General features: G+C 43.5%; 1 long non-coding RNA gene across 1 annotated transcript; it reads right to left on the bottom strand.

The window, feature by feature from the left end:
* Positions 1-3,394: 3,394 nt before the first annotated feature.
* On the bottom strand, positions 3,395-10,755 carry LOC115344248. The gene is made up of 4 exons (XR_003924486.1): positions 10,528-10,755; positions 8,187-8,306; positions 7,673-7,762; positions 3,395-3,760 (listed from the first exon to the last, which is right to left on the bottom strand). It is a non-coding gene; the product is annotated as an uncharacterized LOC115344248 (long non-coding RNA).
* Between the last annotated feature and the right edge of the window lie 304 nt (positions 10,756-11,059).

Raw genomic sequence — 11,059 nt, 5'->3', positions numbered from 1 at the left:
CTTGAAGGAAAAAGTATGAAAGATCACTGTGCTACAGGAACTGCCAACCCCCGTTTCTGTGGGGAAAATGCTTTTTTTTTTTTTCCTGTCAATCTTCCTTTCTTATATCAAAATACTAGTATTTATTTTTAAAAAGGGGTACACTTTACTTGTATTGCAAAACTGGCTTCTAAAAGGGTAGGACAAATTCAGGGTAGAAAAATCCATCAGGAACTGCTAAGCAGCTCTAAAGAGAGCTGTAAGTGCAGTTTCCAGATAGACACCGGGAGGATACAGCACAGAAGCGTAACTCTGTGCCTGCCCCTGCGCTTCCAACCACGCGGTGCTGCCTACGCTGGGTCCCAGGCAGCTGCTGCTGTTAGAGACCGGTGAGGCAGACCTTTGGTTTGACAGGGGCCAGACATCATGTTGCCTTAGCCTGGTAAATATGGAACAAGATGTCATTCCCTGCTGCAAGGAAGGGACAGGTCCACCATGTCACCGTCCTGCCCATGTTGTCTGTCCCCTGAGGACTCATCTTGCCCACTCAGCTTTTGGGAGCTGATAAAGCTGTTGGTGCTGAGCACCTTCCCTAGGAGCATCCTGCTCTCCCTGCAGAGCAGCTGCTGCCCAGGGATGCTGTTCGTGGCTGTGGCCACCTCGGTGGCCGCTCGAGGTGGATGTTTTCAAACCCCTCGTCCCTGCGTTAGAGCACAGAGTACTGGAAACGCTTCTGCACAGGCAGCCAGATATAATCCTCCAGGCCTCAGGAGGACCCTCAGAGAAGTTTACATTCAAAACACCAATGCTGAAAATATGAAAGCGTAAAACTGCATCAGATCAAATAGTTGTAATTATAGCAAGCATATGAGACAAAACCCATTGTCATTTATCTCTCTGGGGACACCACACTTCTTGTTTGAGCCCTATTATTGGTGAAGTATGAGTTCTAAAATTATAATAATTAAAATGATGATTATAAAGTGTCAGGGATTGTAATTTTTTTTTATAGCTGGGAACAGTCTGTTCATTATTGAAGCAAAGATTTGGCTTTAAATTCACATCAGTTTAAAAGACAGTGAGAGGGGGAGCATGTTGATGTGAATGTAGCGAGCATGCCCGAGTGCTGAGGTCCCTTCTTGTGCTGCACACTGGATCTTCTCTCTCCTCCATCAGGCATGGAGAAGAAGGGACCTATGGTGAGGGACAGTCCTGGACAATGGGCTGGAAATGTGTCACTGCTTGACTTTCTGGGGGCCTGCTGGTGATTTCTGCTGCTTTGTAAACACCAACTGGATGGCTGCTGCAGCCCACTGCTGGGATGTGGGAGCAGGGAATACATTATTCCCATTTTCTGGAAAGGCAAGTTGAGGATGAAAAATCAAAGAAAACCACTAGAGGCATCAGCAATTGGAGCACAGGAGCCTTTTAATGTCAAATGCACCTTCACTTCATCCCCTTACATGGTATGTCTGGTGCTGGAGCTGCTTCTCGTCATGAAGTCAGGGCTCGTCTCAGAGCAGAAGGTGGGGTGTCCCAGGCCAGGGCAGCACCCTCTGCCAAATGTGGTTACGTAAATCAAGGAGCTGGCTTGGAGCTTTGTAGGTTGCCAGGGCTAGACTGGGTAGCTCAAATGAGAGAATGTCTTGAATGCCTGAGATTCAAAATACTTTGCATTTTCAGATCAGCTGAACTTTTGGGATGAAATGGCCCCAAAATGTCAGCTATGTCTGTTCTGTGTCAGAAATAAATGGAAGCCGAGTTGAGTGTTAGCTTCGGGCACTCATCCAAAGATGTGGGAGAGAGGAAGAAATCTATACCATAGATTTCAAAGAGCCCATATGTCTGATGTAGGACTTGCTGTCTGTCCCTTGCTGGATTGGGCTCACCTCCATGAAGAAGGGGTTGGGTAGCAGCTGAGGGATGGAGGGGAAGAGGAGGAGAAAGGAAAGGGATTCAGAGAAACATTGATAAATTCTATTTAGTGAATAACACAATGCGTGTAGCAGCACAATGGCCTTTTCTGCAGGCAGATTATCCCAGCCAGAGTCTTTGCTATATTAAAAAGAGGGGGAAAAATAGAGCACCAAAGAAAAGGAAAGGCGGGCTGTACAGCAGCAATCAATGCTGCCCTTTGTGCTGCCTGACATTTGAGGGACTTGTTATCAACAATTGCTGGCTGCTTTATCTAAATGTATCTCCCCAGCTGCCAGGCACAGGGCTGATAGGCAGCGGGATGTGCCGATGGCCCCAGCTGATACCGCAACTGCCCAATTCACCCGCCTGCCTTGCTGTCAGGGACCAGCCGGCCGGCTTCTGTCACTCCACTGCTGGCATGCTTGTACCTACCCCCTAAAGGGGAGAGAGAGGACATTTCCCCCCCCCCCCCCCAACTCCTCCCTTTCCCTATCAGCCACTTCTTTGTCTTTTTAAAGGAGAAGGAAGGAATAATAGACCAAAAAAGGCCAAATTAAAGCAACAACAACAACAAAGTCAAGAAACTTGGGATGAGGGAGAGATGTGTTGAAGAAAGGAAAATTTACTTTATTTTTTGTTTGTCCTGCAACAGCTCTGTCATCTGCTGCTCTGGCAGAAATTGCCTTATGTGCTCTCGCCTTCTCTCTCCTGCTTTACTGCAGAAGAGTGATAAGAGTAATCTACTGCTTGGCTGCTAGGTTGTCTCTTAGTGTGGAAAATGCTTCTCTAATATTTTCTGTTTGTTTATACAACATACATACTTGTGTCTATGTAATGCAGGGAGCTGTACGCACAAGTTTGCATGCAATTGCTATTAATTTTTATGACTAGAAGTTGATGAATGGGCATAAAAGAAAGGTTAGCTTGTAGCATCTCCTAAATCCTGGAGGGGGTGTGTGTTTTGTGGTTTGTTTTTTTTTCCTTTTTTAATAAAAAAAAAGCGTGTTGCAGTCCAATTCCAGCCAGAAAGTAGTTGCTCTTAGGTGTGCAAGCTGCCTAAAGGAAGTTTAATTCTTGCTAAAAAGTAGCCAGTTATTGACAGGTTTTAAAGTACAAAAGCTCTGGATTGGTGTGGCCTCTCATTTCAAGAGACAGCTTAAATTATTACCTTTGCTGCTAAAAAGGTTTTGAGTACTGGAAATGTCAGCTTATAGGCTTGTGTGTATATTTACTCTTGCTTGGTGCTAATGAAGCCATTAAAAATGCAATATGGCATAGCTGAAAGATTTCCCTAAAAATGAGCAATGTCTGCTGTCTGTGACTTCTTCTGAAGAAGCATTTGAAAAAAAAAAAAAAAAAAGTAATACATAAGCACAGTAATACAGAGGCCACTGTATAAACTGATGTGCTCTTAATGATTCTTCACCAAAATCAGAAAGTAATTAGAGCTCTCAATAAATTGATTCCGGGAGCATAGAATAAATTCTTATCTGTCTCATGTTCAGCTGTCTTATGTTAATTTGTATATTTAGCATATGTTTATCAGTTCCAGACCCAATTTTAAAGTGTGTGCAAATTGCTACCTTGACCGTAATTGAAAACTTCACATGCGTGTAGTGAAAATTAATCTTGGTAGTGTATTTTCAGGAAATTCAGGCCTATTTAAAGCACCACATTTTTTTTGATCATCGCTGTCTCAGGGAAAGACTTCTGGCACCTTTGTCCTTGCGTTTCTTCGGCAGTCAGTTACACCTACTTACATCAAAAGACCCAACAAGGAGAAAAGCAAACATGCAGGAGCGTTGTTGCAGAATGTAAAATCCCTCTGGAGAGCGAGAGCCAAAGTCCAGGTACCAATCTATACCTGTTTAACAGAAGAATAGCAAGATTTTAACAAGATACAAGATTTGCCTTTCAAAAATGAGACAACACGTTAGTGCTTCAAGTTTCCAAGCTGAGAGCAGATGCTGGTGAGGGGTCTTTGATAAAGCTCTGGCTGAGAAAGCAGCCTGTTAAGACTCCAGCCCTGACCTGTGAACTGGATACTCTCACTCCTCTCTGCAGCTCCTGGTTTTGGCTGGGTTGCAGAATTCTTTGTGGAGCCAATGCTGCTCTTCTGTATGAGAAACGGGAACAATTTCACTATGCAGTGTGGAGTGACGTTAAACGGAGGCCATTCTGTCTAGCTTTGTAAATCATCCAAAATATGACAGAAGTGCTTTTAATTAATCAATGCTGGCCAGCGCTGAGTCCGTTTGCCTTGCTGCCTGACCACACCGAACAAGGTGAGAACATCCCGCAGCTCCCATTACTCCTCAGCCCTTTGCAGGCGCAGGCAGCACACCTCACAGAGCACAAGCTCAGACATGTACATAGTATAACCTTCCTCAGCATTTCTCTTTCTGTGGCATTAGGAAGCCAATTCCTCCCAAGAGCATGTTTATATCAATCTAAAATTCATTTCAGCTGAAATATTTATGATTTGGGGGAGGAGGCAGGAGGTCTGGGTGTTGAGTGTGGTCAGATCAAGTTAGCTTCAACTGGCAAGGTTGACAAAAGTAGTAATCTCTCTGTCCCTCCTCCCGTACCTAAATGAGCATTTATTCCAAGCCCTTTCTTAATGCTGTAACATAATTCATTAGGACAGCCTTAATGAGCTGGTAATTAGTCTGGTGGGAGGGGGTGAGGAGGGGAAATAGAAATGCTAGACAGAGAGAAAGTCGAGCAGGCTGGGGCACCTTAAAGAGCCCTGAGAGAGCCTTTTGTCAACAAAATGGATCGGGCTTGCAGGCAGTAAAACTTTCAAATGACCTTCGTGTCAAAATATTAGGCTGCTATTTTTCGCTAGATGGTGGTTTCATAAACATAAAAAGCGCACATATCATTCAGAGTGCTGTAAAATTTGTCTCAAAGATGTGGTGGTTTCTTCCCTCCCCCACTTTTTTTCTTTTTTTGTGGCAAGACAAATATCACCTCTACACGGTACGAGTGGGGGATGGGGTAAGGGGAATGGCATCTAATATCACAAACTTCTGCTTAGTCTGAAAGTAATGTTAATAGCAGCTCATCTTTGTTCCGATAGTTTTGAGTGCTTGCTCTTTCTTTTTTTTCTTTTTGTGGAGGGGGGGAAAAAAGTAAAATACATATATCACTATACATGCTAGAGACAGATATTGAGAGATGGTGATAGTTTCACTTGTAAAATTCAGGAAAATTACTTAGACCTTCATAATTTATGGCAAAAGCTAGATGTTAATATTGCTCTGTGATTTAGAAGACAGATGTGGTATAATATCAAAACCAACAGCTCATTTCTGGACAAGTGAAGCATCAAAACAGTTGGCTATTTAAGTGCTTTTCCTTCTGTGAAATCTCTATTTCCAAGGTTAAATTTTGACACGGGGTTGGAGGGTAGAGGGGTGACTATTTTCCACAAGGCAAGGAAACGATTACTCAAAGCATCCACTCATTCTGTGTTGTGCTTGTCTTCAGGCTCCTTCCCTTTCTGTCCTTATCTAACAAGCCCCAGAGTGGTAGGACGTGTGTAACTTGAATAAGTGCAGAAGGCTGTTAAGACATCGCTTGAGTTCAACCGTAGGAACATGCAAGCAGCAATAATGGGGGTAAGTAGCCAACTTAACAAAAGCAAAAACCAAGGAGATAGCAGAAAGACAGAAAACTTGACTTACCGATCTGTTGTGCAGTTAACTATTTCTTTCTCTGCCATCACATCACACCATGCAGGAGTGCCAAGCTGTTCCCTCGCTGCCTCCTGTCTCTCACCTGTATTTCGTCTCTGGACACCTGAACCATTTATCGCTTGTGAACAGCCATTGCAGGTGATGCATTGGCAGCAGGGCCACTGCCAGCAGCCCAAATCTTCCCCCAGAATTGGCCACGACCGGTGATCACAGAACTTGGGTAAGGGAAAGCCGGAGCTGGGCTTAATAGACATCTGGCCCAGCTGCCTGGCCACTAGTTTCCGACTTGGGGTAATTGCTCAGGTTTCAGACAGATGTCACATGAAATATTTCTGATGTGGCTGGAAGAATCAGGACCTGACCCCATCTGAGGAATTTCCTACCCCTTTGGTGTGCCAAACGGACTTGCCTATGCCCAGCTTGTGGCTGAGGCTGGAGACCGACTGGGTCCGAGCCCGTGGGCGAAGGCCACGAGGGGCTGGCTGCCTTGGGGATCTGCAGTTTGATGGGCTTTCCTTTTGAGATCTGAAGGCCATCTTTCCCACACAAAACATGAAATCAGAAGAGAAATTTAGACAAGTAGGAGACGATGTCCGACTTTTCCTCATGGACCCAAGCAGAACAGGAAATTTTACTTGCACTTGTGAAAAGTCTAAGCCTGGATTTTCACACTGCTCTTATTACCCATTGTGTGGAAAAGAAAACAACTTGGACTTTTTTTTTTTCACTACTAGAATTAATCTCAAGTACTTTGCCAGTATTATAGTTGTGCTTTGTCAGAAGAGCTGAATATGGATCACAATGTCTTCTGGAGAACAAGTTGTTGAGTTAATAAATGGGGGGGGAGGGGGGTGTGTATTTATTTTTTAAGCTAACAGAAAAGATACACTGTATCTTACAGCATCTGTAGCATACAGATCCATTCAGAAAGACTCCAGGTGTGATCACTTTAGCATGGGGCAAAACACTGGTGTTGCTCTCCAGTGACATTGAATCCTGCTGGCTGGCTACATCAAAGCTACTGATGAAACTCTATTTCCCCCCCCCCCCCCCCCCCTTTTTTTTTTCTCTTCTCCCAGCCACTTTCTGGAAGAGGCAACAACTTCGTTCACCCTCTAATATATTATATTCAGGATGCTCCAAGCACACAGTACAGTAATGAAGTACCAAAGCTCAGTAAAGAAACTGGATCTGTTCATAAGGTGCATAACATGCCTATGATGTGACCCCCCCAAAAAATGTCTTCCAAAATCTGGTTTTACAGCACAGTTGACGCTTAGAAGGTTCTATCACATAAATAACTGGTGAGGCTGCAAGATCTGCCTATCTTTCCTCATTACAAAGTTTTTTCTTTCTTTCTTTTTTCTTTTTCTTTTTAAATATATTTATTTTTATTCCCCAAACCTTGATTTGGGCTGAAGTTTTCTCTGCTGGGTGTCTGCTGCAGAATGAAGTTCATTGTTCTCAGAAAAAGCAAATTTTTAGCAGGGTTAAGGGAAAAATACATGCTAAATTCTTGTGACTTTTCTTTGCAAAGTCCTACCACCACTGGTCAGGACTGAAAGACAGTATTTTGAGTGGGGGGTCACATTGTTTTTAGAGGGATATCTTCTCCATCTCTCTCTGATGATTTGACAAGTTTAGCCAAATTCTTAAGTTTTTGAAAATCTGAAGCATATATAAGCTCAGTAAACATTTCTCAGGTGACAGAAAGATGTCCTAAGAAGAGGAGAAATAAAGCTGGAGGGGAGAGGGAGGCTGAGAGAGGAGGTCAGAAAAAGGAGCTGAAATGCTGTTGGGAAAGAGACTGGGGCAGCACGTACGGGATCGGATGGGTTTTGAGGAATACACAGGGGATGGAGCTGGGGACCTGGCTTGCCAGGCAGGAATTAATTGCTTGTGTTTAAGTGCCTGAGGAATGGAGAAGGAAGCACCTTGATGAAGAGAGGGGGACTGTGAGGGAGAGGCTGGACAGATTAGAGCAGAAATGAGCAAGAAGGTCATGTGTTGTGTCAGTAAATACAGAGTTATCTGTGTCCATCACAGCAAATGCCTCCCTCCTTGCTCCAGAGTACCTGGAATAGCTTCTCAGGTCCTTGAGTTTCAGGATTTGTCTGCTACCAGCAAATAGCCACCGCATCGATTGGCAAAGCCTTCCGCCCCCTCTGAAAAATCAAATTGAGTCCCAAATTAGTGGTTCCTTTTGGCTTAATATCCCCGTGACTTGCTTCTATGTACCGTGGAAGTAAATTAACTGTGAATTAGTGCCAGAGCCATAAGGAACTCACACAGAAGTTAATAGTTCTGTCTTCATAGCAGGGACTGAATAATGTGCAGCAGAGTAAGAGCTAGGCGAGTACACAGAAGAATACAAACAAAATATTGAAGAAATGCTGTCTGTGCTGAGGCAAGGGTTCCCAAGGCAAAATATACGATTATGTAATTAAGAGTGGTATCTTAATGCGGAGGCAGTGAGTAAAGGCTCTGCAGGCATCCTTCATTCCAGCATGTCCTAGCTCTGCTTTGCCACCTGAATAATGATCTTTAACTTACACATTTTGTGTATTTATCATTGCACTTTTCACCTACCTCCTGCACAGTGTTGAGTGTCAGCAATTCACTGTACACCATCCCTCAGTAGCAATGTTATTTTTCTTGCTCTGGAAATGCCAAAGCTAAAGTTGCCCACATAACCGCAACTCTGGTCCCCTGTGTAAACACATTACAAGACAGTCTTTAATTACATAAGCTATTTTTTTTTTTTTTTTTTTTTTCCTGCTGCATGATGCTCAGAGACATCTGGCCATATCATTCAAAGTGTAGCCCAGGCCTTATTTACCTCACACCATTCAAACACTGTACTGAATACAAAATTATTGATTTGCTCTTGGGTCTTTCAGCTGTGCTCTCAGCAGAGCATTTGAGCACTTTATGGACACACGTGGATTTGAATTCACAGCACCCCTGTGAGACAAGAGGGTGACAGTATTCCCATTTTACAGATGGGGAGCTGAGTCACAGGGAGATTAGGGTCAAAGGACCCACCGATTTTGGGGCTCCAGTTTGATGTTTCTGAGTACTTAGTGTTTTTATAGCTCAATATATGTTCAAAGCACAGCTCCCAGAGACTTCAATTACAGCTTCCAGCACTCAGCACTTTGCAAATCAGCCCCCAGGGTTTCAAGTCAGGCATCCAGAAAATGAGGAACACACAGTTGGTGACCACCTGTGGTTTATAACTTGGCCAAATGTGTGTGGATTTTCATGGTAATAGCAAAAGGCACCTCTCTCATTCCTGGGTGATGCTTTTCTCTCTCTGTCAAGCCAACTGATCCCTGCAGTAAAACACAGGGTGCTGCTAAGGTCTCTCAGTGGAGCAGTCCTGCACCTTGTGCAGGAGGGATGCAAGAGGAGGGGACCATTGTCATTACTAGCAAAACAATACTGTTTTATGTCATTTGTGGCAACAGCTGAAATCACCTTTGTGAAAATTTTAACATGGCTTTTCAGTTTCTAATGTGCAGCAGCTCACCTCCCCAAAGTCTTAAGCCTCAAAAGTAAAATTGGGCAAAGTTATGGGAGACTAAATGCATGATCTTAGACTGGGAGGTAGTGGGCACCCTGCTGCAGGGGCTGCTGGCTGCTCTACTTCTAAGGCTCTCTAGCATTATACTGAAGGTGAAGGGGTGATAAACTGAGGCCAATACTCTGCTTCTGCATAGTATTGGTGTGGGAAAGGGAGTACCTTTTAGCTGTGTTCAGCCTAGGGCAAATTTTTATGGCAGAGTGATGAAACCCCTGGATTTGATATTTTTAATGGAGACCTCCCTGGCAAACCACAATTATGGCTATGCAAGTGGCTTTCATAAAAAGCATTTAGAATTTGAGCAACATGGAGCTGGAATGCCCAGACATAGGTCACTACCTTTGATAGTATTAACAATAGAAAGATAGCGGTAAGCATGGTAGGGAGGGTGCATGATATAAATGAAATAATAAATATGATTTGTTTTCCTGAAATACAGAGAGGTAAAACTCAATTAATCTCATGGTTTTATCTGTATTCCAAATCTTGTCCTCTGTGCTGGCAGATGCTTATTGCTGAATAAGATGAAACATAGCTGATGAAATGAGCTGGAGGTTGCTTCAATTTCACAAGGAGAGAAATACTTGAGATATCAGCTCATAGAATTGTGTAAACTGGGGTGAGCTTCAGTGTGGGGAGAACAGGAGGCACGATACATTGAAAGATGCAGGTGGTTTGGACTGAGAGAGGAAAACTACATTGAGAATTGATCCCTGGGAACTGCTGAGATCTGGTGAAATCCTGGGAAAACTCAGAAATTATTTCAAAAGAAGCCAGTAGATCCAAAAGACAGACACAAGACACTGGGAATGGACCTCACAAGAATCAACCTCCTTAGAGGAGCAATACTTGTGAAGAAATGGCTGCTCTTAATTTGCTGGGTTTCTTGTTTACTGTGAGTTCACAGTGCTGATGATCAGTCTGTTCCTTAGCAGCAGCATATTTTGCTTATTAGTTTTTCCGCTGTTCCACAAGAAAACTGAGAGGAATTGCTGGTGGACAGAGTCAGATCACAAGGCAGCAGCTCCTCCTCCATTGACAATAATTAAAGTCCTGCTTGTATGTTCACACTTGCTGTTACCATTGCAGGCCTTTCAAGGCGCAGTGGACTGTCCAGCATCATACCTTATTATCATAAAAGCTTGGTTATGAGAAGGAAACCTTAGACCTCGGAGAAAGCAGTGGATAGATTTCCCCCTACTGTTTTCAAATAATTCCCCTTGTCTCTAGGTTGGAAGGTATGTTCTGAAAAACAACATTTGAGACCATCCCTTAAAAATACGGAAAAAAAGAGAGAAAAGATACCTGCAAGGAATAGAACGAGGAAGAAGGCATCTTCCTTACCTGAGTCCAGCTGAATCCTGATCACCTTTTGTCAGCAGCTACCTTCTATCAATGAAATTGTTTGCACCAGGTAGGTGAGCAGGATTTGTTCCCTGGCAACATTCAGAGGGCACAGAGGAGAAGCAGCCTATACCCAAAGGAAATGAAAACAAACACAAAAGAAACTACTTCCCAGCTTCTTTTATCAGCAGTCCTTTACAGGTCACCTTTAAAAGGTTTGCATTTATGGCATCAGTATTTGAACCTCCTTTCTGTACAATCTGTGTGTGTAGGCTGAAGCAAGGCTCTGAGTGCCTGAAAAATGCAGAGGCTAATTACGGCAGTGTGAAAGTAAAATAATGAGAGCTTGAGAATGTGACTGATAAGCAGTTAGATAATAGACTAACAAGCAGGATGTCTGTAGTCCATCAAAGGGCTAATGAAGGTCTCTATGTCCTTTGCTATTGCCTGAGGAGGATGTACAGATGGAAAATATCCCAGAAATGGCATTTAAGGATATACACCATGTACTGACTGCATGGTGATATAATGA

This window comes from Aquila chrysaetos, chromosome 8 (genome assembly GCF_900496995.4).
Source record: "Aquila chrysaetos chrysaetos chromosome 8, bAquChr1.4, whole genome shotgun sequence".
In the NCBI taxonomy this organism is placed as follows: Eukaryota; Metazoa; Chordata; class Aves; order Accipitriformes; family Accipitridae; genus Aquila; species Aquila chrysaetos.
Note: the sequence above shows the minus strand (reverse complement) of the source record. Positions and strands in the feature narration are given on the sequence as shown.